This window comes from Adiantum capillus-veneris, chromosome 25, assembly GCF_014529385.1.
Source record: "Adiantum capillus-veneris isolate H3 chromosome 25, ASM1452938v2, whole genome shotgun sequence".
Classification (NCBI taxonomy): Eukaryota; Viridiplantae; Streptophyta; class Polypodiopsida; order Polypodiales; family Pteridaceae; genus Adiantum; species Adiantum capillus-veneris.
Window position 1 is genome coordinate 11,388,141 of NC_140955.1, and position 25,820 is coordinate 11,413,960.

Here is a 25,820-nt window from a genome sequence, read left to right on the forward strand (position 1 = left end):
TTTAGAAAGTGTTTTAGTGTGTTTTCATTGCCAATTTTGTGTCCATTGTAAGAGGGTATTGTGGTGAGAGGTCTCCCACACCCTAAGACAGTGTGTGTGTTTTGGCAATGTTTAGCAATCACTAAGCATTGAGTGAGTTTTGTACAAGCTCTACGATAGCATCATAACGAACCATATCCATTTGCAAGTAACAAATAAGGTATTACGCAAGATCCATTTCTCTCTCTCTTTCCTTTGCTCTAGCTCTCTCTAGTCCATTTTGTGTGTGTGTCTTTGTGTGAGGTTGCTTGTGTGTGTTTTGTGGTGCATCTTCTTGGTTGTGACAAAATCTCTCTTGCGTCCTAGTTCGCATACCATAACTAGGTGGTGCTCCTATCTTGTTTGGGTTTGGGTTTGTTTTTGTGTTGTGCTTGTGGTTGCCCCAGCCCCAATTGAGCAGCACGGGAGCCTTGAAGGGTGTTTAGAGGTTGCCTCTCTTGTTGCCCGCCCCGGACCGCCTCAATTTTGGTGCCCCCACGGAGGAGGGCTTGTGTATTTTTGTGTAGGATCAGCCTTTAGCATAGTCAAGTAGTTTGCATGAATCACGAGAATTTGTATGATCCTTTCATTCCCATTTCCAGGGAAAAGGTACATATAATTGTTAGTACTTAGTTGCAGTCTCAACGTGTAATTTGTAGAATTTTAGGTCCTCTTAGGTTGGCCGAGATAAATGCTTCAGTAAATACTTTTATTTTGCCTCTCATTAGATACGACCTTAGTTTGGACGTCTATATTTTTGTTTTGTTTTAAGAATTAGGTCATGCATAGACAATGGATAATGGCCCAGGAATAGAGGTTGTTTCCTTCCATTTCACTCCACACATTAGAATAAACATTGCAATTAGTAGAAAAATCCATTTTCAACAACGTATGGTGTTAATGTTTGGTGCCCAAAGAGTAGGAGAAATTCTCGCGTCACCAAACCCTGTCATCCTGCCTCTTATTGATTATCATAGGTCATTTGATGTGAATACTTTTATTTTGTTGTAGAATAGATTGCAATTTAGAAAATATTATTGTGTAAATCTTTTAAGAAAGAAAAGCAAAAACGTGTTGTTACTTGGAAACTGATTCAATGGAGGCCCAACGCCAAATGTCCGGATATCCTCTTTTCTTTGGAGAGCCTGGAGAGGATGCAGAATTATTTCTAGCAAATTTCAAGATGTCTTACCGTATCAAGAGGATAGTAACTAATCAAGAACGTGTAGAAATGTTTGAGGTGGTCCTTAGGAAAGATGCTAGCACATGGTTTCACTCTTTGCCTGAGGAAGTTAAAGATAATTACAATGAATTTGTGAACCATTTCAAGAGATAATTCTTTGATCCCCAAAACACTCAAAAGCTATGGCACGACATTGTTTCTCACAAACAAAAAGACTTAGATGACTACTACATGTATAAACAAGAGTTTCTACGTGTTTGGGTTGTATGGGTGAGAAATGTTGCTAACCCTGGTGATGGTGCAGAGTTCCTAAAGAAGGAGAGGTTCATAGACGGTCTCTTTCCCACACTCAAGATAAAAGTTGAGGTGGGTGAACCTACTACCTTTGACGCAACTAAAACTAGGGTTGTTGAGAAGTATAGGAAACTCAAGTGTCTAAGAGAAGAGGTTCCAATAGAGGGTCCTAGACCTAAGGGAAAATTTCAAGCATCAACATCCACAGAGATTCTGGAGGTAACAGCAGAGGTAATTGAAAAGTTAAATGAATCCTTAAGTAACTTGTCAATTCACCTTGCACAAGCTGTAGGTCCCAAGGGAAAAGCAAAGAAGTCAGAAGAGCAAGAGCCACCACGACCTAGGAGAGTCTTGCAATGTTGGAATTGCGGAGAGTCTGGACATGGGATGTATAATTGTCCTTGGCCCCGTGGGGAGCCAGGGATGAATTGCCCATTGATGAATGCAGGTGAAGGAACTAGTCAACAACCACGACTTCTACAAAGACCAAATGGAGCAAGACCACCTCCACGAGGAGTGGAAGGAGTTCCACCTTTGCCAGATCCAAGTGTGCATGTGGTAGAGGTGACAAATTCCAATGAGGAGGACATGGAAGCAAATGGCATTAAGCGTGGCCGTGGAAAAGGTAAGGAGAAAGAAGGAGTCATGTCACAAAGTGATCATGGACAAGAAAATAAGGCAAGGAAACCAAGAGGACTCGACGTCGTATCAACCTCCAAGACTTCCCTCTTGGACATGGTATGGCTCTGTACAACTTGTTGGAAGACATGAGAGGTAAGGGTCCTGATATCTCATGGCCTCAATTTCTTGCATTATGTCCACAAGTTAGGAGGGATTTAACAAGGGTAGTTAGCACTGGGAGAAAGGTAAAAGAGAGTGTGCCTGTTATAAAAATTGCAGAAGATGAAATGAATGAGGATATTACACATGTGCTAGGAAAGGTCTAGTGGATGGGGGTGCACAAATTTACATCATGACAGAGGGACTCATGCAAAGACTAGGCATGCACATCCATGAGGCACCTGAAATCAAAGTCAAGATGGCAAACAATAGCAAGGCTAGGTGTGTAGGCATTTGTAAAAATGTTTTTGTAGAGGCCTTTGGCATTAAGAATGTGGTGGATTTTTATGTTATTTCGACCAAGGGAAGTGGTTATCCATTTATCCTAGGAAGACCATGGCTAATGAAAATGAGAGCTTTGCAGGATTGGGAAAGTGGAAAGTTGATTTGCAGGAATGACAATCATAAAAAGGTTGTCTTTGACATGAAGGAAGAACGCCAAGAGGAGCTCCATGAAGAATCATCTCAAAGTGAGATGGAAGAAGATTGGACTGATAACACTTCAGAATAAAAAAGTAGGGGCAACATTACTAAAGATGAGTCTTCCATCAAAGTCATGGGGGTAAGGTTTAAGCCAACCAACCAAGAGACCTCTTGTCAAGATTTGGAGGAGGTAGGTTCCCAAGAGAACCAAAATGTGGAAGATGAATGAATGTTAGAAGGTATGTTGTCTACAACACTTACAAAGGATGAAAGAGAGGAGTTCAAAGGTGTGTTAAGGAAATTTCCTAAGCTTTTTGCTAAAGACTACACTAACGGGCATGGAGTAGATGATGTTCAGCACAAGATCAAGTTAAAGCCAAAGGCCAAGTCTAAAGCTCAAAAGCTACAAAGGCTAGGAGTCATCAAGGAGCAGCTTTACTTAAGGAGGTAAGAAATCTTCCAGAAGCAAGTTTTATTTATCTAGTGGAGAATTCGAAGTGGGTCTCTCCCGTTGTTGTCACTCGCAAGAAAAATGTCAAGTGGAGGGTGTGTGTGGATTACCGTCCACTAAATGAGGCAACAAAAAGAGATCACTTTCCCTTCCCATTTCAGGATGAGATACTAAATGAGGTAGCTGGTCATGAGAAGAATACTCTGTGTGATGGCTACTCAGGCTACTTTCAAATAGGTATCACATTGGAGGATCACTTGAAAACCACCTTCATCACTCCTTGGGGTTGTTATGCTTTTAGAGTCATGTCATTTGGCTTGACAAATGCTCTTGCAACTTTCCAAAATTTCATGAACATGGTGTTTCAAGAATTCTTTAGAAAGTCAATTAGGGTGTTCATTGATGATTTTTGCATTTATAGCTCAAAATCATTACATCTACAAAGGGTAGAAGAAGTTTGAAGAAGCTCGATGACATGGGAGGTCAACTCAACCCCGACAAGTGCCACATAGGGGAGGATGAAGTGATCTTGCTTGGTCACAAAGTTTCTTACAAAGGCATCGAGGTGGATCCTTCAAAGTCAAAGGCTCTTATTGAGTTACTATTGGCGGATACGTAGCGATGGACGTCAGCACAGCAAGAACTCACCTAACAAGATTTGTCAGCTAAGGACGAAGCTTGACCCGTAGGCATGTGGAAGCAAGCATAGGATGTCAATCTACACTCGACCGACTCTCGACTAATTCCTACAGAGGTCTCTACCCAATGTCTAAGCTACAGCCTTCAGGAGTGCATAAGAGGAGATTTCCTACAACGCTTCCAAGAGCCAAATACCCATCAAACGGTCTCGAAACACCATAGAACTTGAAAGAGACCCTACTAACACCAATAGGGCGCTCTCCCTAAGGTCCATGAACCAAAATCCCAACCCAAAACACTCGGTGCAAAATCACGTAGGATGTCTGGCCAAAATTTGCAGGTCGTTGTTTCCAAAAACTAAAGTGCCTAATGTGTAGCTCTACTCAATGCGAATGCGTGGATATGCTGAAATGCGAAAACATATAACGTATGCTCACCGAATCACCAGATGAAGCTCGTAGGTCGAGCTCGCAAAACCAGACCCTACGCGCGCAATGTAGGTATTGGCGCGTAACGCTCGTCGGGGGCAACACGCTGCACTTCTCCGTACTTGATTCCAACCACCGGTGCGTGCGTAGCGTCAAGATGAAGCTCTCACTCTCTCTCGTACATAGTACGCTCACTCACAAACTTCACTTTTGTAAAATGACAAAGGTTTTTCATTAAGGTCAAAAAGTGGTATAAATACCTTACAATCTCAAACCCTAATGTTCCAATTAACCATCTCCTCAATCTAAATGTCAAAACTGGGATACAATCTGGAAACTTCTGTAAGCCCCAATATTTACAAAGGTGAAATGTCGGGTTTTCTCAATAAATGAATAATTACAAAAAATAAGAATCCACCGAGCAGTCATTTTCAGTAGGGTGTGTCTAGCCGCTAACACTCCCAGCCTCCTTGTTCATGTCATCCCCGACATGGCTGTTGAGCTGCTTCTTCATCGTAGGCTTTCTCTCATCTTGAGAAGTGACTCATATCTTGCATGTTGAGCTAGTAGTGTCGGGCCGAATATGTCCGTGCTGATTGTGAAGAAGCCGATGTAGAAGGATTCTTCAAAGGCCTAGAGGTGATAAGATGGTAAAAACATGATCCTCTGATACAACATATATATCACCTCGTGAGAAGGCTGACCAAACAGATCGTATGCACATCTGTATGTATCTTGAAAGAAGAAGATACTATTCGTCGCCTGGCCTGGTTTGAATTTTTTGAAGACTGCCAAAAGTGTTTTATAAATCTTTCTCATCATGATGCAAGATAGGTCAGGCGAGCCAGTGAACAATTTGATGGCTCCCGTTAGGGTTTCACCATGTATTGCTCACTTATTCTCTCTCCTACCTTCGATCCTAGCAGCTTTGGGTAATTTAGCCAAGTGGGTTGGCTTCTCTGCAGCAGCTCGTGGGCTTTCCACGTCCTCATCCTTGGTAGAGGGCAGAAACTGAGGTTGTCTCTGATCCCTTTAGGTGCCTCTACCAAGTGGATTAGATGCTATGGATACTTTGTCAGCCATGCCTTTCTCCACGTGGGTTGAGAGTCTACTATCAGCTTGACCCCTTCAGGTTTGGAGATGTCTGCTTTGTACATTGGCACTATTGGCTCCTCTCTGATCCGCTTGTTGATCGTGGCAGCTTCATATTTCAGTAGAGGATATGGTAGAGAGGGATGTAGCCATTCACACCGAAGGTTGCTGGCATCTATCTTCCGAATAGTCATTGATTTAATGACCCTCTGCTCCCATTTCAAGGATTCTTTGACTGTGTCTCTGATTGCCGCTTCTATGGCCTTTTGTAGCTTCTCTTCATCTTCTTGGGTCAGATCTTGTGGCTCTTGTGAGGGTCCTACAAGGATTTCCTCTTGCATGGTGGTGTCCACTGGATCTGCCACATTCTCTATATCTATTCCCTCCATGGCTGTTGGTCCAGTGCTAAACTGTTGCTCTTTGGTTTGCTGCTGGCCTCTCAGCTCTTCTATCTGCTTCTGAGATGTTTTCTTCTCCTCTTCTGCTTGCTCTCCCATATTCACAAGGAGGTCGTTCAGATCGTCATTTATCTTTTCCGCCTCCTCGAGCTTTCTCTTGATGACTTCTAGCTCATTTTGCATGGCCTTGTGCTCTTCTTCCAGTCGGTTCTACATCACCAATGAGCCCTTAGCCAGCATCAACCTTTGTCTTTTCTCTAATGTCAACTCCTTTTGGAGCTCTTTCATTTGTTCTTCATAAAGCTCATTCTTTGAAGAGGTGTGAGTCGAGCTAGCAGCTCTGACTCTGGAAAGAGATGCCCACAGCCTTTGGATGGTTTGATCTTTGACTTTAATATGGTCTTTTAGCTTGATGACCTCGTCCTGGCTTGCTTCATGTTCTATCTTTGCCATTTCTTTGGCATTTCTGAGTGTTTCCACTTCTTTGGATTCTTTAGTAAGTTGTAGGGTTAGGTTGTCCCTTTTCCTCTCTGCATCTATCAAGGACTTGCTGATTTTTCTGTATTCTTCTTCATCTCTTTGAAGTCTTTGATCTGCTGCACGATTTTCTCATTCCATCTCCTGGCATCTTTGTAATGCCATGGCCAGACTGGCTTGCAGCTTTGTTTGTTTCTCTATCTGCTCTTGGCTTTGCCTTTGTAGTGTGTCGACTTCAGCCTTGATCTGAACTTCAATGGTTTTGAGATTAGCAATCTCGCTTTCCGTGGCCAATGATTGTGCCCTGAGCCCGGTTAGCTTGTGCATCACCACATCCCAATCATTGGTAGCTGGTTGTAGGTCCACTGTATCAGTGGCCATATCTTTCAGTTCCACTAACTGCAGGTTCTGCGTCTGTTCTTTGGGCCTTGTGCTTGCCAGCTCAAATGCCATAGTGGCTATCTCTTCTAGTGAATACCCCGCAGCTAGTAGATCCAAAAATGTGTTAAACCTTCTTTCCTCTGGCTCTGGCTGCTCATCTTTGGGCTTAGATTCTTCTTTCTGCTCTTGCTTTTGGCTCTTTTCTTGCTTTGAATCTTTGTGTTCTTCAGATGTGTCTAGCTCCTCCTTTTGTTGGGTTTGTGGAGGGCTAAGAGGAGGTGGTGATGGCGGTGGGCTAGATTCCCTGCTTGATGGTGGAGTTGCTGGCTTTATCTTGAAGTCCCTGTCCGCCTTTGTCTTTCTCTCTCTCTCTCTTGGCCTTCCTGCTCTCCTAGTAGTTGCCGTCGTACTTCGTCCACTTCTTCTTTTGTAAAAGGGACATTAGGGATATTTTTTGTCGTAGCATCCAAAATCTCAAAATTCTTGATGTAGTCTTCAAATCTATCTCTATGCACCCTTCAGGATGATCCCGACATGGATTCTAGTGAGGGCTTCCACAGCTCACTCAAATCTCCTTTCAGTGCTCTCTCGGCTTTGAAGCTTTCCATGAATCTTTCAAGCCGTGCGCTTTCTGTGATTTGGTTTCTTTGATAGGCACTTGTACGCTTTCTTTCTTTCCTTTCTTTGGCTCTGGCGGCTCTTCTAGCACGGTTTCTAGCCGGCGTTTCAACCTTGTGGCTACTCTTGGTGCCTTTGGCGGTTCTTCTTCTTTATCTTCTTTCAGCCTTAGCCAATCATTCTGTGATGGAGGGTCAGGCCAGTTTCCTTTGGCGTGCAATTCCCCATAAACCACTTTTGTTATCATTTCACCTGGCACAATGTAGGTGGGATTTTTGTTGCCCATCTTCATCAGGTTGTCATGGATATAAGCTGCATAATTTATCACCTTTGGCTCGCTCTTTTGCATTTCCCAGGTGAAGGTGGTAGCAGTGGCTCCAGGCGAAAATCTTACTTCTGTGGTTGCTTTGTACACATATGGAAGTATTGGTTGTATAGCTGGCTTATGATAGCCACTTTTGGGTTTGCAATGTCTTCAAAAGTGTAGTTGCTCTTCTTTTCAGAGTACACCTTGACTTCATCTCTCCTCTTTGTCACACTATCCCCTTTGTTGGAGATGTCTAGTGCGGCTGCCACCACCCTTTCTGTAATGATAATCATGGTGTCAGGCTTGCCCTGCAGATCAGTGACTCTGGCCACTCCATCTTCTTTGATAGTAGTCACAAACTCCCACACCCAACTCCCACAATTCCTGCCGGCAAAGCTTCAGAGTAGTTATGTAGGTCTATCTTTTCCAAATAATCTCCCATATTGCTTCTTACAAACTCATTGAGCTCCTGTGGTATCATGGGTAGCTCTACTCCATTTCCTTCAGGATCTTTGAACACACCTTGGTAGATCTTCAAGTCATTGGACTCTAGCAAATCCTCCTGAATCCATGTGTGCTAGTTGGCTTCAGAGTTCCTTATGGGATGACAAATGGCTCCTCTTCTTCTAAATAGTATTTTATTGTCATCCTCTTCTTCTTTGCCGGTGATTTTGCAGCTGCCATGGATCCTGTTGCACTCACTAGTCCAAAGTTAGCGTTTTTTCCATATCAGCTGAGAAACTGAGTTCTAACTATCCAAATGACTTGAAAACTGAAAATAAAACTTAAAAGAAACTTGGGAAACCCTCCATGTGCTCACAGTATCATTCTGACCAAAATTTATCATTTAGACATCCTACGCGTAGGATGTCTATTTCATCAGTTTTTGGTGAAACTTGGCATGCTGGTGGTCCTTGACCTGTTGAACATGGCTATGTGATTGGAATTGGGTTTGGGCATCAAAAAGTGCATTTTTGGGCAGATTCAAGCTTTAGGCTCACAAATTGGATAGGATGTCCACAACAGGTGGCAAATGATATTCAAATGGGTTGAAATTTGATATATGAGGTTCTTGCACCATGGTAATGGCTCCCATGATTTCATTTCTTGCACAAAAGGTCAAAATCACACTTGAGACATCCTACGCGTAGGATGTCTTTTTCATCAAAATAGCTTGAACTTGGTTTTGTGGGTAGCTCTTGGCCTGTGGAACATGGCCATGCTTTTGGATTTTGATTTGGACAAGAATTGGTGTTGGTAAGAGCATGTCTAGTTTTTTTGGGCTAAAAAAGTGCATCTTGGAGGTGTTGGGGACCAAAAGTGATGAGAATGGCTTGAAACTTGATATATGAGCTCATGAAGGGGTAATAAAGAGATCTGGAGTTGAAAAATACCATCTGGGGGCCAAAAATGTCATGTAGACATCCTACGCGTAGGATATCTATTTTATCATTTTTCACTTGTGAACACATAGATAGGTTGGCAATGTGCTCATGAATGTATTGTACAAGTTTCATGTGATTTGGACAAGTTTTGTTAGGTCTATGGCCCATTATTGCCTCTATGCCCTGACTTTGCGTTTTTTCGTGCACATGAGGTCAATTTTTGTCCAAATGTGATGAAACTTGGTGGCTAGCTTGTACAGGCTATTCAGAAGCAGTGTGTGATGAGAGATGTTGGGGTTGGTGCCCAGATTGGCCTTGAGACATCCTATGCGTAGGATGTCTCTTGATGAAATTTTTGTTGGAGGTGCTACTGGTGCCTGCCCTGAGCCCCCCTGAGTCCCTTTTAAGCATTATCTCAACAAAGAAGTCAAATTGATAGAAAGAAACTCCCTGTGTGGATTTTAGAGCCTCCGAGCCATTTTCTGACTTTTGGAGTGCTTTTCGGTGATGAAATTTCTTGATGTTGGTCTCCATAACTTTCCGGTCCCTTGGGGATCCTTGCCGTATGGTTTTTGTCGACTTTGGCTTCACCAGAACTCTGTTTGGCAATTTGTCACTCTAGAAGCGCCCATGGTTGCGTTTACATGTCATGGATGACTTATGGTGGTCTACCACCATCGGACTTGGTTGTTGATGGTCTAGGAAAGCCGCTCATGAAGTTTGGTGGCAAACAGACATGCGGTTTGGCCACGAGAGCTATTTGACGCTTTGTGTGTCTGATGCCATTTCTGAAGCTTAGTGCCACTTCGGGTCACCGTATGGTTATGTGGGCTATATAGACTTGTCGAGCATGTCAAGATGCTCCTACCCATGAGTTTTGGTAGCATTTGGGCGCCTTTCCGTCGATTTCCCATTTGGTGGCCTCTTGCGGGGCTCTAGGGATTAGGGTTTTTCCCGATGGTTTTCTACTCTCTTTGGTCATCGAAAAGTGGTCTCCTATGCTAGGGTAAGCTTCCGATGAAGTCTCATTGCTTTTGGGTTAGCCGTTAGGTGGTCACTTCTACCTGTAGGTCTCTACTGCCCTCTTTCTGTGTGAACCCTACGCTAGTTTTTGCGACAAAACAACAAACATGCGCGAAAAGCTCAAGGTGGTGAGCCTAATGGACTTGAATGGTAAAGAGCACTCCAGGAAGGTAAACGAGTATCGCTTGAAGCCCTATTTGAGTCGCCTTCTACCAAAGGATCTACTGAAGGACTGTCAAAAAGCGACTATCTCATGTAAGTTTTACTGCATGAAGCATGAGTGTGACAAGAAGCCCCACAATGAAAATCCTGTCAAGGGAGCAGATTTCATAGAGGACTCAAAAGCAATCTCTTTGCAAAAGATGCTCTATGATGGTACATATATATACCATCATCCAGGGGGAGGGCTAATGATAGCTGTTTTTTGACTCTCCATAATGGCCATAGTGAGTTACCTCACCCTACCAAATTCACCTAAACAATGTGACTATTCTTACCTTTTCACTGTACATAGGCATGTGTGAGTTGGGGAATTTTTTCCATATCTCTTTAAAACCCTCAGCTAGCTAGTAATTTGGGCTACTTGAGCCCAAAACAAAAAAAATTCAAAAAATAAAATATATTATGGCCCATTTGTCTGTAAATATTGCATTGTATATAGGGCCTAAATATAAGAAATTTTTATAATTATTTTGGTATTTATTTAAATATTTCTACCTAGGTGTCCGTTATTTTTCTATGTATGCTATGTACATTGACTCGTCATTACCACAATTTTTCTTACCATTTTTCATACTCTTAAATCCATATAAATATATTTTCTTGCAAGCTTCTGTTTTTTTTTTTGTGTGAATCCACCTCGAGGAAAAACCTCAAAAATACCTCAACATCAGTCATTGCCTTTCACTAAATTCCTATTTCCTAGAGGTATTTTTTCTTATCTCTTGTAAATAAATATACTTTAATAAAAATAAATGAGGGTCCCCTTATTTGATTCCTTATATTTTCATATATCTCTTTTTTTCATTTTATATTTATATATAAGTGACACTATTCTAGATTCCACAAATTGTTTATACACTAACCTGTTTTTTCATTATATCCATATATTATATTTATGCATAATCCACAACCATGCATATTATCAACCCACTAAGAATCAATTAGGTCATGCTCTCATGCAAGGAGGGGCTCACCTTTGGAGCCATATACAAATTCAACAAAAGGGGGGCCACTGAAGACTTTTTTGTGAAGAAAAACAGGTATTTTGATGGGATTTTTTATATCCATCTCCACTCTGCATTTGAAGCGGTTGTTAAAAGAGAAAATGTGTACAAAGGCTGAATAATCACCTCAGAAATTTTGGTGATTTTTGGAGCAACCACCGGTGAGGTAGGAGTTTTTGAGTGGACCGCAGTCTGCCCAGTTTTCTCACAAGTAGCCCATAGTTTTCTCTTACCTCTTTCCACACTTCTACACACACATCCACTCATTCCTGTCAATCCCTCACTCAAACATGCACCTTTCATGGTTTCTCTCACCTTCTTCACCATTAACCTCCCCCCTTACTCCCATAGCTCTCATATGAGCTCTCCATGTACATACACCATCTCTATGCCTTTCTCTATTACTTCCAAAGTACAATTCCATCTTACCCCTTCTCTATATACATAAAATTCATCATGTAAACCATGCGTAACCTCTACAAATTAAGAGATCTAATCAACCGAAATTCCATTTTCATCGCGATAATCAACCTTGGCGGTGGTGGCGTAAAGAAGAGAAGACGAAGAAGAAGATCGATAGTGATTTTGAGAACCTACACAAGTAAGTCAAAATCTTCTTCAAGCTTCACCATCACAAGGATTTCCTCACTTCATTCAACCATCTTACTTCAACCATCCACCTCATTCTACCCATTGTAAATATAACATTAACTTTTTAGTGATTACTAACACTAACCACTACAAAGACACCTCACCTCAAGACATATGCATAGTAACTCTCTCTCTCTCTCTCTCTCTCTCTCTCTCTCTCTCTCCTTACTTAAAAGTTTACTTTCACCTTATCTACCATCAAGAATGCTCTTTTTTGAGCCCACATCCATGACTCAAGCAGACAAAGAAGGCCCGCAATGCTTTGATATTCAAAAAGATCATAATCCTGATTTGTTAGATTGTAAATTAGGATTTCCAATAATCTTAATGAGGGGTCTCCAGCCTATAAATAGGCCCTTCTCCTTCTTGTAAAACAAACCTCCAATAGCTCACATAGCACCCCAACACTCTATGCGTGAGGAGAGACTTAGGCGTAGCAACCACTTTGTGAGCTTCACTTTTGGTGTGAGAGAAGCTTTCAAGCTACACATTGCAAGTGAGAGAGCATGAGTTCAAAAATGTCAGAACCACTATGGTATATACTCCTTCATCATCAATAAATTGAGGTTTGGTGCATCAAAGGAGTGATTCGACATTCAAATCTTCGTCCTTCCATTTGTGCAATACGGTTTGGTGAATTCAAGGTGACTTGTGTATTTTGAGTTTCTATCCGGTTGATCTTGTTTTTAGAAAGTGTTTTAGTGTGTTTTCATTGCCAATTTTGTGTCCATTGGAAGAGGGTATTGTGGTGAGAGGTCTCCCACACCCTAAGATAGTGTGTGTGTTTTGGCAATGTTTAGCAATCACTAAGCATTGAGTGAGTTTGGAACAAGCTCTAGGATAACATCATAAGGAACCATCTCCATTTGCAAGTCACAAATAAGGTATTATGCAAGATCAATTCCTCTCTCTCTTCCCTTTGCTCTAGCTCTCTCTAGTCCATTTTGTGTGTGTCTTGGTGTGAGGTTTCTTGTGTGTGTTTTGTGGTGCATCTTCTTGGTTGTGACAAAATCACTTTTGTGTCCTAGTTCGCATACCATAACTAGGTGGTGCTCCTATCTTGTTTGGGTTTGGATGTGGGTTTGTTGTTGTGTTGTGCTTGTGGTTGCCCCAACCCCAATTGAGCAGCACAGGAGCTTTGAGGGGTGTTTAGAGGTCGCCTCTCTTGTTGCCCACGCCGGACAGCCTCAACGCATATATCATCCATATATACTTCTAAGAACTTCCTAAGATATTATTTAAAATCATGGCTCATCAACCTTTAAAACGTGGGTGGAGCATTAGTTAACCCAAACGGCCTAGCCCGATAGGCAAAAATACCTCATTCTGTTGAAAAAGCAGTTTTATGTTGATCTTTTGGGTCAACCAAAAGTTGATTGTATCTCGAAAATCCATCTAAGAAGTTGTAAGCTTCTTTTCTTGCAACTCGTTCTAAAACATGCTCAATGATTGGAAGAGTAAAGTTGTCTCTAATGATAGCTACCTTCAACATTTTGAGATTAACAGACACTCATAATTTTCCATTCTTCTTGGGTACTATCACAATTGGAGACACCCAATCTGTCTGTTCAATTTTGTAAATGAATTCGGCTTCCTTAAGTTTTTCAATCTCTTCTTTTATCTTCCTGACAAATGTTTCATTATACGTGTATGGCCTTTGTCTACTTGTTTTGCATCATCTCTCATGGGTATGGTATGCTAACATATTTTTATATCAACACCCTTGAGATCCTTCTAAGACCAAGCAAAGATATCTCGGTATTCTTTTAGCAATCTCAACAAGAGATCTTCTTCTTTCTCTGCTAGGTCGTTTGCAGTGTGAGTAGGTCTAGGATCTTCTCCTGGTTCAGTCAGGTCTATCTTTTTAGCGTTTTCAGGCCCTTTGTAGGACTCGCCATGTTTTCTTAGTTCCCTAATAGGTTGTTTGACTATAATTTTTTTATCTTGGAGAGTATACCTTTTGTAATGGGATGGAACACTCATTACATCCTTACCATCCTCTTCCGTGATTTTCATTTCGGTCGTATATATCTCCTTTAGAGCATTTTTCAACTCTTGATATTTCTTTTTCCGCTCAACTCAGCTCACGAGTGGTTTCTTATCTTGTGGTTTTTCTTGAGCGTAAGGGCTATTGAATTTATAGCTAGCAATAAGAGCTCCATGTGGCCTTAGGTAGATAGGGATACTAGCCATCACAAAGAGCACCCTGTCGCCTTAGGGCCATAGGATTTGTGGCCATCACAAATACCACCCTATGGCCTTAGGTCCATAGGATTTGTGACCATCACAAAGAGCACGCTATGGCCCCAGGGAAACTTGTGACCTTATGGCCATAGAGTTTGTGGCCTATACAAAGAGCACCATGTGGACATAGGGCTACAAGGTTTATAGCTAACAAAAAGAGCACCCCAACATAGGGTTTCTATCTAGAAAAAAGAGCACCATGTGGCCTTAGCGCCATAGGGTTTCTAGATTACACAAATAGCTTCCCTATGGCCTAAATGCCATAGGGTTTCTAGCTTATAGAAACCCTATTTCTAGCTTATAGAAACCCTATGGACATAGGGCCATAGGGTTACTAGCCATCACAAAGAGAATTTGTGGCCTTAGGACCATAGGGTTTCTAGAAATCACAAAGAGCACACTATGGGCTTAGGTCCATAGGGTGGTGCTCTTTGTGATTTCTTGAAACCCTATGGCCCAAAGGCCACATGGTGGTCTTTGTGATGGCTAGGGTTCTCTAGCCATCACAAAGATCATCCCGTGGCCTTAGGGTCTCTAGCCATCACAGAGAGCACCCTATGGCCCTAAGTCCATAGGGTCTCTAGACATCCAAAAGAGCACCCTGTGGCCTTAGGGCCATAAGGTTTCTAGTTTACACAAACAACACCCTCTGGATTTAGGTCCATAGGGTTTCTATCTAACTTAAAGAGCATCATGTGGCTTTATGTACATATTGTTTCTAGCTAACAAAAAGAGCACCCTATGGCCTTAGGTTCATGGAGTTTCTAGCTGACAAAAAGAGCACCATGTGGCCTTAGGGTCATAGGGTTTTTAGCAAACAAAAAGACCACCATGTGGCCTTAATCCATAGTGTTTGTATCTAACAAAAAGAGAACCATGTGGCCCATAGGGTTTTTAGCTTACACAAAGATATCCCTATGGCCTTAGGGCCATGGGGTTATAGTAGCCATCACAAAGAGAATCGTGTGGCCTTAGGGCCATAGGGTTTCTAGAAGTGACAAAGAGCACCCTATGGCCCTAATGCCATAGGGTTCTCCTTGAGATTTCTAGAAAACCTATGACTCTAAGGCCACAAGAGCACAAAGAGGTTACTAACCACCACAAAGATCACCCTATGGCCTTAGGGCATCCTTTGGCATCAAGGCCATAGGGTGCTTTTTGTGGTGTTCAGTAACCTCGTTGTGCTCTTGTGGACTTAGGGACATAGGGTTACTAGCTATCACAAAAAGCACCCTAGGGCCTTAGGGCCATAGGGTTACTAGCTATCTTTGTATCACTAGAATCCTATGGATCCATTAGGAAAATTTTGCACTCATTTTTGGGCCTTTTAAGAGTGCCACATCATCAAAGTTGTACAAAAGAAAGCAACCCGGTAGACCCCTCTAAATATTGCTTATAACCCCATGATATGACCTATCATTGGAAAGTTCTTGAAAAATGGATTCTAAAGAGCCAAGGTCCGAAAAGTTTGGATGAATTCTATGAAATTTATGCCATTTTTTTTCAATCAGCTAGGTTTTGTTACCGTTACGGTAATCTAAAATCACCTTTTTTTAGATCTACATGAAGGCAACGTCCGATACATGCATGCTATATATCAATAGATAGCATTTGAAGAGTAGATTCTAAATATCCAACCTCCGACAAGTTTGGATCTTATTTGCAAAAAATTTACCGATCCCCACTTTTTAAAAGCTATGCTACATCAACAATTCTTACAAGACCCATTTTTGAGTCCAAACTTTTCCTAACGTAAGTCCATATGGTGCTCTCTATGATGGCTAGGATTTCTAGCCATCACAAAGAGGACCCTGTGGCCTTAAGGACATAGGGTCTCTAGCTATCACAAAGAGCACCCTATGGTCTTAGGGCCATAGGGTTTCTAGATTACACAAAAAGCACCATGTGGCCTTAGGACCAGAGGGTTTTTAGCTATAAAAAAAAACCCTCAAGTGTTAGGACCATAGGGTTTCTAGCTAATGCAAAGAGTACATTGTGGACTTATGGCCATAGTGTTTCTAGCTAGCAAAAAGAGTACACTATGGCCTTAGGGCCATAGGGTTTCTAGCCATCACAAAGTGCACCATGTGGCCTTTGGGACATAGGGTTTCTAACTTAAAAAAAGAAAACCATGTGGCCTTAGGGACATAGAGTTGCTATCCATCACAAAGATCACCATGTGGCATTAGGGCCATAGGGCTTCTAGCTTAAACAAAGAGCTCTATGTGGCCTTAGTGCCACATGGTTACTAGCCATCACAAAGATCACCGTGTGGCTTTAGGGCACAACGATTTCCAACCATAAAAAGCGCACCATGTGACCTTAGGGTCATAGGGTTTCTAGCTAACAAAAAGAGAACCCTATGGCCTTAGGACCATAGGGTTTCTAGCTAGCAAAAAGACCATCATGTGGCCATAGTGTTTCTATCTAGCAAAAATAACACCCCATGGCCTTAGGGCCATAGGATTTCTAGCCATCACAAAGAGAACCCTGTGGCCTTAGGCCCTATGTAAATCTGTTTGTGATGGTTAGAGACCCTATGTCCCTAGGTCCACGGATGATCTTTGTGATGGTTAGGGATTCTAACCATCACAAAGAGCATCCTATTTTTGGGGTATAGGCGCCTGTGCCTTGCCTGGCCGCCCAGAGTCTGGGCGCCCACCACTGACTTGTATACCTTATACATAGCATAAGTGTATAGGGGGCTGCTCACTCATTGAGTCTCCTCACCCATATCTGTGTGTCGTGTGTCTTCTTCTCTCACTCACTCTCCATCTGTGGTGCTCCCCGATCCCCTTCAATTGGTATCAGAGCGACATGTGTGAGAGCGTAAATGGACGGCTTCGCGATGAACTCGTCGGCTATGGCGGAGACGTCAAATGTTACATACAATTATACTCCAACTTTCAAAAGCTTGTAATTTATATATGCTAAAAATATTTAGCATTAAAAAAGTACTTTTATTTGGGAATGTAGTGCAATTGTTTGCAATATGTAACTGTAAAAATAAAGATTTGATATCCAAAAAATGTGTAATAACAAATTCTACATTTTGAAAATTAGCTACACAGCACACATTATATACCTCAATATGTGATTGTTCAAATCCAAACTTCATTAAACTCTTAAATATAATAAAAAAAAGTAAACAATTTAAATCAAAATTAGATAAATACTTAAAATATACAATTATACAACAAAAATATTTAGAAATATATATATATATAAATACTATAATGACCTCATTGGTGGATAAATAATACAGAATTTCATTCCCTATCAAAAGTAGCAATAGGTGCATTAGTAATGTATACACAAAACATAGATCTAGCAATAGAACTTTTGGGACAATCGTAGATATTAAGTATAGGAATATAGCATCTATTATAAAAACTTATAATATGTGTAAATCATACACAACAAATTGCAACTATTAGAAGATCTAAATATCATAAAAAGACATACAATGGAACATGGTACCATAAAACATCTTTTCCACTAACACTAGCATATGCAATGACTGGACATAAATCTTAAGGCTGTACTATCTTTGGTAAGTCATTGTTAATAGTTAAAGATGTTTTTCTCCTAGACTATTATATGTCATGCTGTCTCGATCAACTAACAAAAAGAACATAAAAATATTGAAATCGATTACAATCAACGATTTCTAAATGAAAGTAACAAATAATTATATATATGAAGATTATTGAATTACAAAAGTATACTCCAAAGATTAAAACAAACATAATGTATGCTTAATTATTTTATATCAAACGTAAGGTGCTATAATTTATTGCTAGATTGATATAAAAGAAACTATTAATCAATTCATTTTTATCTTTTCCAAATTGAAAGCTAAACAATATGGAGGTAAGCCTATATCTCTAATTACATACTTCAATATTTATAACATAAAATGGATAAATTGTGCTAGAATATATTAGGTCTTCAATTCTATCAAAGCTAAAGCAAAAGCCACAATAGACCTACAAGAAAAGAACAGGAAGAGCAAGGAAAATAAAAAAGGCAACACAAAAGAAACTTCTTCTTAAGAACCAAACAACTTAACTATGCAAATATCTGAGGATGTGATCCAATAAATTATATTTATGGTTGGTAATTTTATGATGAGCTAAAACAATATATGGACGCAACCAACAATATGTTTCAAACATGGAAAAAAAACACATACTACTAAAGAAATCCTTGTAGATGATAATAATTCAACATATGATTTAAAAAATTTACTTATATTATACACATTATAAAACTTATGTTTTAAAAAGTTTACTTGTCTTATTCATAATTTCAAATATAATTAATTCAAATATTAATACTTTGCAAGTCCAACAATACAAATTCTTCAGATATTTAAAGAAGATTTACCAAATAAAGATATAATGCTTGAGTGATACGAAACTCAAGCTTTATTGACACACCAATGGAATTTCAATGTATGCTATGAAGTTATTACATTTTGGCTACAATATTCCATTATACTCTTTGAAAACTCTTGATAATAGACAAGCTTCAATCATTCTAAAAGAGTACGAGCAACCATACAACTTTGGAGAGGAGGAAGAGAAACACACCCAACACACAACACAATGCCTCGCTAAAGCCCATGGTATACACAGTGCCCAATCCACTAGGGTTCACCTTCAAAACTCGACACTACCCCCAAGCAAACCACCACTTGCACACAACCATATACACACACGTCTTGCAATGTACCAGCCGACAGACTCAGTCACTCGCTCCTCTCAATTTACAGCCTTCTACACACACACAACCTCTCTCTACCTCTCTTTGCACGACAAACCTCGGGGGGGGAGACACATGCCTACACAAACCCAGAAACACACGCACACAAGCAGAGCAGATAAGGGGGAATGACGCCCAGAAACAGTAGAGAATAGCCTTCTAGCATATGCAATACCATATATAACCCAATACACTGCTGGCATGAACGTCGGCAACAAGACAAATCCTCAAAGCCTACACAGACCAAGGAGAATAATGGCAAAATACCCTCTGGCAAAAGCCCTAAAAATTGAACGTATACATCCTTTTATAGAGGTGGGTCTAAGAGACCTAAAAAAGAAATAATGGGTGAGCCCCCATCTCGTGCACTTCACTTGTAGCTTCATTTGGAATTCCCGTTGCATTGTTACCACTTGGCACTTTTGATTTTTTTGGTATCTGCATGATGCACACCTTGTGACTCCTTGTCCGCTGAATTTGGCCACCATTTCACTTTTGGTACTTTGGAGTCTTCTAGATTGGTTCCCTTTCTCTCTTCCTTGCTTGACATTTGTGGTGGGCGGGATAGGCCCCGTTGGCCATGCCCCTGGAAGCTTTTTGAACTCTCTCTCTATCTCCTCCAGTGGGATCCTTCCCTTTGTCGGCTTTATGACTTCCTCTCTCTCTCATCTGTCATTGGCCGTGTGATAAGCCCCTTGACTGGCCTCGAAATCTCATTCTCTCTCTCTCCATTCAATGCAGGTTGTCGAGGGACCCTCCCCTTGTCCTGCCTCGGGTTACTTCTCCTTCCACCATGAGAGCCTCCCCTTTTTGAGCAATAGCGGCATAGCTATTTCGGGGGGGGGGGGGGGGGTGTGCCCCTTTAACTTCAAAAGAATGGGCCCTTAGCGGGCATGGGCATGGGCGCCTAGCTATTGCTACATCATTACACAACACAAGACACCACCGACGGTCATCAGCGCACACCAGCGCAGGGCCACCATTGACCACAACAACACCGCGCCACCCCCACGTGCCACTTGGGACAGCGCATGCAATGCCTGCTAAGTTTCCACCATCGCGAGCGGGGCTCCAAGCTCCCTTCGCCTTCACATGTCAATGGGGTCTCACGGGCTAGCTCTTATACCACGGAATCCCCTGTATAATCCTCGCATGTGGGACAATTTAGGCCACGTGGAAACCTCTGGGGGGTCACCCTCGAAACTTTTATAAAAAAAAACCATTTGATGCAAAAAATCCCCTTCAACTGCAACATCTTGCCATTTGTGGCTCGGAACTCCGGTTCCCAATCCACAAAGCCCGGCTGCAAACTTACTTGTCTGACTTCAGATTCACCCCACCTCGCCGCACTTCTCAATTCCCTAAGCCCTCAAACTGAGGCCGCAAAAGGCAATCAAAGCATCTGCCCAATATTCCGGCTTTTATATCTTTCTACTCTGGGCTCTGTTTGATGTACAATCAATTCCCACTAGCTCCGTATGTTGCATACCCTCCTCTAAAACCTTGTCAAGGCTCAAAAAAATTCCAGATGGCACACCTGCCCATGTGGTCAAGTGGGTACCAACCTAGCCCCTGACAAAACTTCAGTTGGCCATACACTACAATCTGTGGCTCCTATCTACAATCTGAAAAGATGGGTAGGCTCCATAAATTGATCCCTACATACCTGTACCCTGACATCCACTTGGAGGACATGTCCCTAGCTGCCTTGTCCGACAAGAATCTGCAGCACATTGAACCTTCAACCTTCCATAACCTGGGCTCCGTAGCTCGATTTGATAAGCCATCTGGACCTGCTCCTTCAGCACCTCAAGCTCTATACTCTTGGACCCAAAAGATGCACCTTGCATCTCCTTCAACTGTTATCCAAATTAGCCCCTTTTGGATCCCTTCTTGACCTATAAGCCGCATTAGTCATACATCTCTACTGCTACCTGTCAGCCCATGATCTTGCTAGCTGCTCTAGCCTTTTGCCATGATTCTGCTACCCTGCACATATCTGCCCATGCCATCTTCTACAGTTGACACATTTTGGATGTACCATCATTGCCCACCCGCTAGTTGAACATTTTTGCTCAACCACATAAGAGCTTTATCCCCCTACAAACTGCAAACACTGAGCACCTTTTGAGAAAATCCAAAAAACTCAACTGTATGTACATAGATTTATTCCTAGCATATGAGAAGATTGTTTAGGTTGGTTGCCCAAACCCCTCCATTATATACTTTCCGCCTGAATCAAATACTTGCCATGGATATACTTCACCCATTTGTAACTGCTCGCCATAGTGCCATACCGCAACAGCTAGACCATCATGTGTGTAAGCTACCCATAGCCCATCTGACACCAAGCTCCAACACATGTCTGACCCTCCCTCCCATCCAAATAAAGTGAAGGAAGTCACCATAGAACCCTGCACCTGGTGAACCAAAAATGGCATAGCTTCATCTACCACCATATGCATCAACCATATTTTACATACCTTCAATGGAAGAAAAGCCGCTATTTGGGATTCTCCTTTCTCCACTGTTGAACATGTCTGCCACATTCAAATATCCACTGTCTCTGGCAACACAACCTCCTCTTTGGCTACACACTCAATTCTAGCCTCACCGAGCCCTTCCTCGTCTATCGGCCCTTCAAGGTCGATCAACACCTCTTGATATTTAGCTTCAATCACCTCTTCTACCGCTGCATCATGCTCCTCCAAGGAAGAGAGAAACTTGCTCTCCTTTGCATCCACCTCGACTTCCTCCATAGACATAGTTGCTCTATCTCTCCTGGCAAGATTTTGTACATGTTGCACCGCCATGGCACATTCCACCGCTACTTTCATTAGCATAGCCATTAGCATGGCCTCACACACCACCTTCACCTGCATTCCATCCTCTGTAGGCCTAGACCGCACCACTTGGTCTTCATCAAGCATCTTGGCTTGCTCTGTTCCCTTCTCTTCTTGCACATGGCTACTACCATATCATCAAACATATAGTATGGCAGATTTACCTTTTCCATCTCGTGTTCATTAGACTCCGTCTCCTCGCCATAGGATGTGGACTCATCCACTCTATCCTCCTTGCTTGTCCCCCAGCAACTCGAGCTTGTACCCTCATCATCATTGGCATCATATACCGATTCCGTATCTGCATCTTCATTTTCTTACTTCTCCACAAACGCTTGACCATCACCATAGCTTTGGTCACTTTCTTCATCATCTTTTGAACCCTCAGTATCTGCAACTTGATTGCATGCTCCTATCTTTTCATGCAAACTTTCCACAATAACAGGCTTTACCTCTTCAACCCGCACCGGAACCTCCACATTTGATACCACTTTTGCACTTTTGTTCACCTCAATATGGAGCTTCTTCTAGTCAACAAGCTCGTCCACCCTCGGCACATGCACATTACAAACCGGAAACCTCCAAGAAACATAGCTAAAAGTAGGCCTTACCTCAATAGGCTTTTCACTTCAAACAATTGGAACCACCTTTGGTCGGACCAAAGAGCACTTTGCTACCTCCACAACAGGCATATAATCTACTGGCTTCAACACATCCAACTCCAGTTTTCGCTTCACCTTTCTACTCTTTATCTTGGCTAGATAGACCATGTCTTTATATGTATCCGCATCGCATTGACCTTTTCTCTAATCCTCGGATGCAAGCACTCTAGCATCTTTGACAGCTTCAAATATTGATTAAACTGCTCAAATACTGATTGCTTTTGACCCCAATAGCAACCTCTTAACTGCCTCCAACAAGATTCAAACTGCTCAATGAAAATTGAAAATTCCTTACTTACATCTTGGCGTACCGCCTTCAACCTTGCACCGGCTTCCTCTGCAGTATTCACCTCTCCAAATCACTCCAAAAACTGACTTTGCAATCTTTGCCAAGATTCTTGATCACTGCTCTTTAAACCATGGAGCCACACCTTGGCTCGTCCTTGCATCAACAACGGAACCATCTGCAACCTCTTTTCATCCATCGACATATGCATCAACAACAGCCATAACTCAAAATCTGATAACCAATCCTCAAGATCTTCCATGCCCGTAAATATGGGGCCAAAACTTGGCTTCATCATCTCTACCAACTTCAAACTCAACCATTGAACACTTTGACCACCAACCAACCACTTTGTCGGCTCAAAAACACCGCTTCAAACCTCAAACCGGAGCATCATACAGCTCCTCAGTTGGGGCACCAAAAGATGGAGAGGGGAAAAGGGGAAGACACCCGCACACAACACAATGCCTCGTTATAGCCCAGGGTATACACAACACCCCAATTCACTAGAGTTCACCTTCAAAACTTGACACTACTCGCAAGCAAACCACCACTTGCACACAACCATACACACACACGTCTTGCAATGCACCAGACAGACTCAATCACTCCCCTCCACTCAATTCACAGCCTTCCACAAAAACACAGCCTCTCTCTACCTCTCTTTGCACGACAGACCTCGGGGGTACACACACCCGGAAACACACGCACACAAGCAGAGAAGAGAAGGGGGAATGATGCCCAGAAACATTCGAGAATAGCTATAACATTTAATGGCCTAATAACTTATGTGTAGCGGAAATTAGCATGAACATAGTGGGCATTTCATTAGAGTAGATTCCTAATGAGAATTACAAGAGTGCTTGGGTGGAGAGAGCAACAAAAAGCATAACACCTAGTTAGATAGCATCAACAATACTTTCAAAAGAGAGAGAAATTAAGCTATTGACAACAGTTGAGGACCGGATTTGCATGGAGCCGGCCCCCCCTCCAAAAGGCTTTGTAATATGGTTTCTCCCATCAAGAGAGACATTGTACAATACAATTCTTTGTGTTCCTTCAAGACTAGCTAGTGCAATGAAGATGGAAGCTTCATGCACTAAGCAAAACACTTAATCAAACACAACTTGAATTATCCCCGTTCTCAGACCCAAGACCTCACACACCTTCGAAGATGGTGAGAGCTAGCAGGGTATGAGAGTAGATTGAGAGGAAGAAGGAGTATCTTACGAGAAAGATGTACATCTCCTCACATAATCACTCATATTAGCATAGCTTAGCTTAGTAATTAGCTTGGTAGAGAAGATGAGCATGCATTGAAGCTTGGCTCTTGGTTGGATTTGCATCCACATGCCAAGAGAATGTTGATGTAGGCTTCTATCTCACAAGCTTGGAGTAGGTGATGAGCTCTCCATTAAAGCTTGGGAGGAGATAGAGTATTCTTTCTTCACACATGAGCTTGTGTGAGTGTGTGTGTGATAATGCCTTGCAAAAATCAGCCCCCTCTCTCTCTTGGGCGAGCCCTTGCTGCTAATTTGGTCTGGCTTTTGCCTCATTGGCCCTCCCCAAGTCAAGCCAATGGGTGTTAAGCAGCATAAGTGATAGCCTTCTGACATGTGTCCCCCTTTCCCCTTTTGTGAGAGCTTTAGGTAATTAAATAATTAAACTAAACTCTCATTGGACCCCTTTGCCTCCTGGCCAATAGGAATCAGGCAAGCCATTGGGCTCCTGAATGCTCATTGGACCCCGTGGGAGACTGCCCAATAGTCTTCTAGGAGACTTAATTCTCATTGGTTTCTTTTATTAAATGTTTTTGAATTAATTAAACTAAATGTACTCTAGCTTAATTTTCATTGGTCCACTTCAAGGGTCTTCCAATAGGAATTGGGCACACCTTGTGGGCATCTGGGCTAGGGAGCTGACATGTGTCCCTCATTCCCTTTGTGTAAAGGGAGCCTGTGTGTGTGTGTGGCTTTCTCTCTCATCCCCTACCTTTGGGGCTCGCCCCCTCCCATGTAGGGATGTGCAAAGACTTTTAGGGCACACACAAAGCATCCAATTTTCCCTAGGGTTGACCTTTGGACACAACCTTTGAATTTTGTAACCTTAGCATTTTGGAAGTCTTAATGGGATAAACTTTAGGGTCTTTTTATCCCATTGTTGCACATGGCTCTTTTGCAGATGGACCGCCCTTTGGATCCCTATTTTCCCTCCTTTGGATCCCTACTGTGGCCGGTCTGCTAGCTTAACCAATATTCTAGCTTTTTCTCCCCTCGCACTTCCCCACATTAAATGATCGGTTTAATATGAGAAAATCATTTAGGAGAATTAGATATTGATTATTATGACATTACCTCTCTCTTGAAATCATAGTCGTCCTCAACTATGGTGTAGAGAAGATAAAGCATGTTCATGAGTCCTTTTCTTAGCGGGTAGAGGATCCCTATGTTACCCTACGACATCATTCCACAATGGATGACTAGTCCATTTGGCGCTTGAGAGCCTGAGGCTGCCGCAAGCATGTCTGCACATCAGTCCTATCAGTCTTCCATAGTAGAGTGACAAGCTCTACTTGGTGTTTGGGAGACGTCGTCTCCACAAACTTGATCTAAGCATGCATACTACTTTATTTTTGTGCACAAATAAAGAAAAAGAGAGAGTCTTATAAGACAAAAATTTTGTTCATTTTTAACATTTTGTACATTTGCTTACTCTTGGGAAGCATTGTAAGCATTGACAAGGTTTAGGTTATCCTTTAATTGTATGCCTTGCATCCATCTAGCATCTTCAAAAGGATAATTCTTAAATTTAATAAGATATCGTCGGATAGTCTTACCGCTTCTTAATACCTTGTCTTCATGTCGGAGAATGGACTCGGGCTGCAGCACCTCCTCTTGGTCCTCTATCTCCGGTGGGTCTTCAATAGTTGGTTCTTGAGGTGGCTCTCCTTTATAAGGCTTCAATACGCTCACATGAAAAGCATTGTGTATGAGCCAATGATTGGGCAACTTAAGTTGATAGGCCATGTCATTGATTGGCCTAAGAATTTGGAAGGGACCATAGTACCTTTTTGCTAGTTTAGCATAGTACTTTTGGTGGCCCGTAGGATTCTTGCCCGTCGTGTGCCTTAATCGAGCCTTGGGAAACTTTAACAAGACCCAATCGTTTTCTTTAAAGGCTTGGG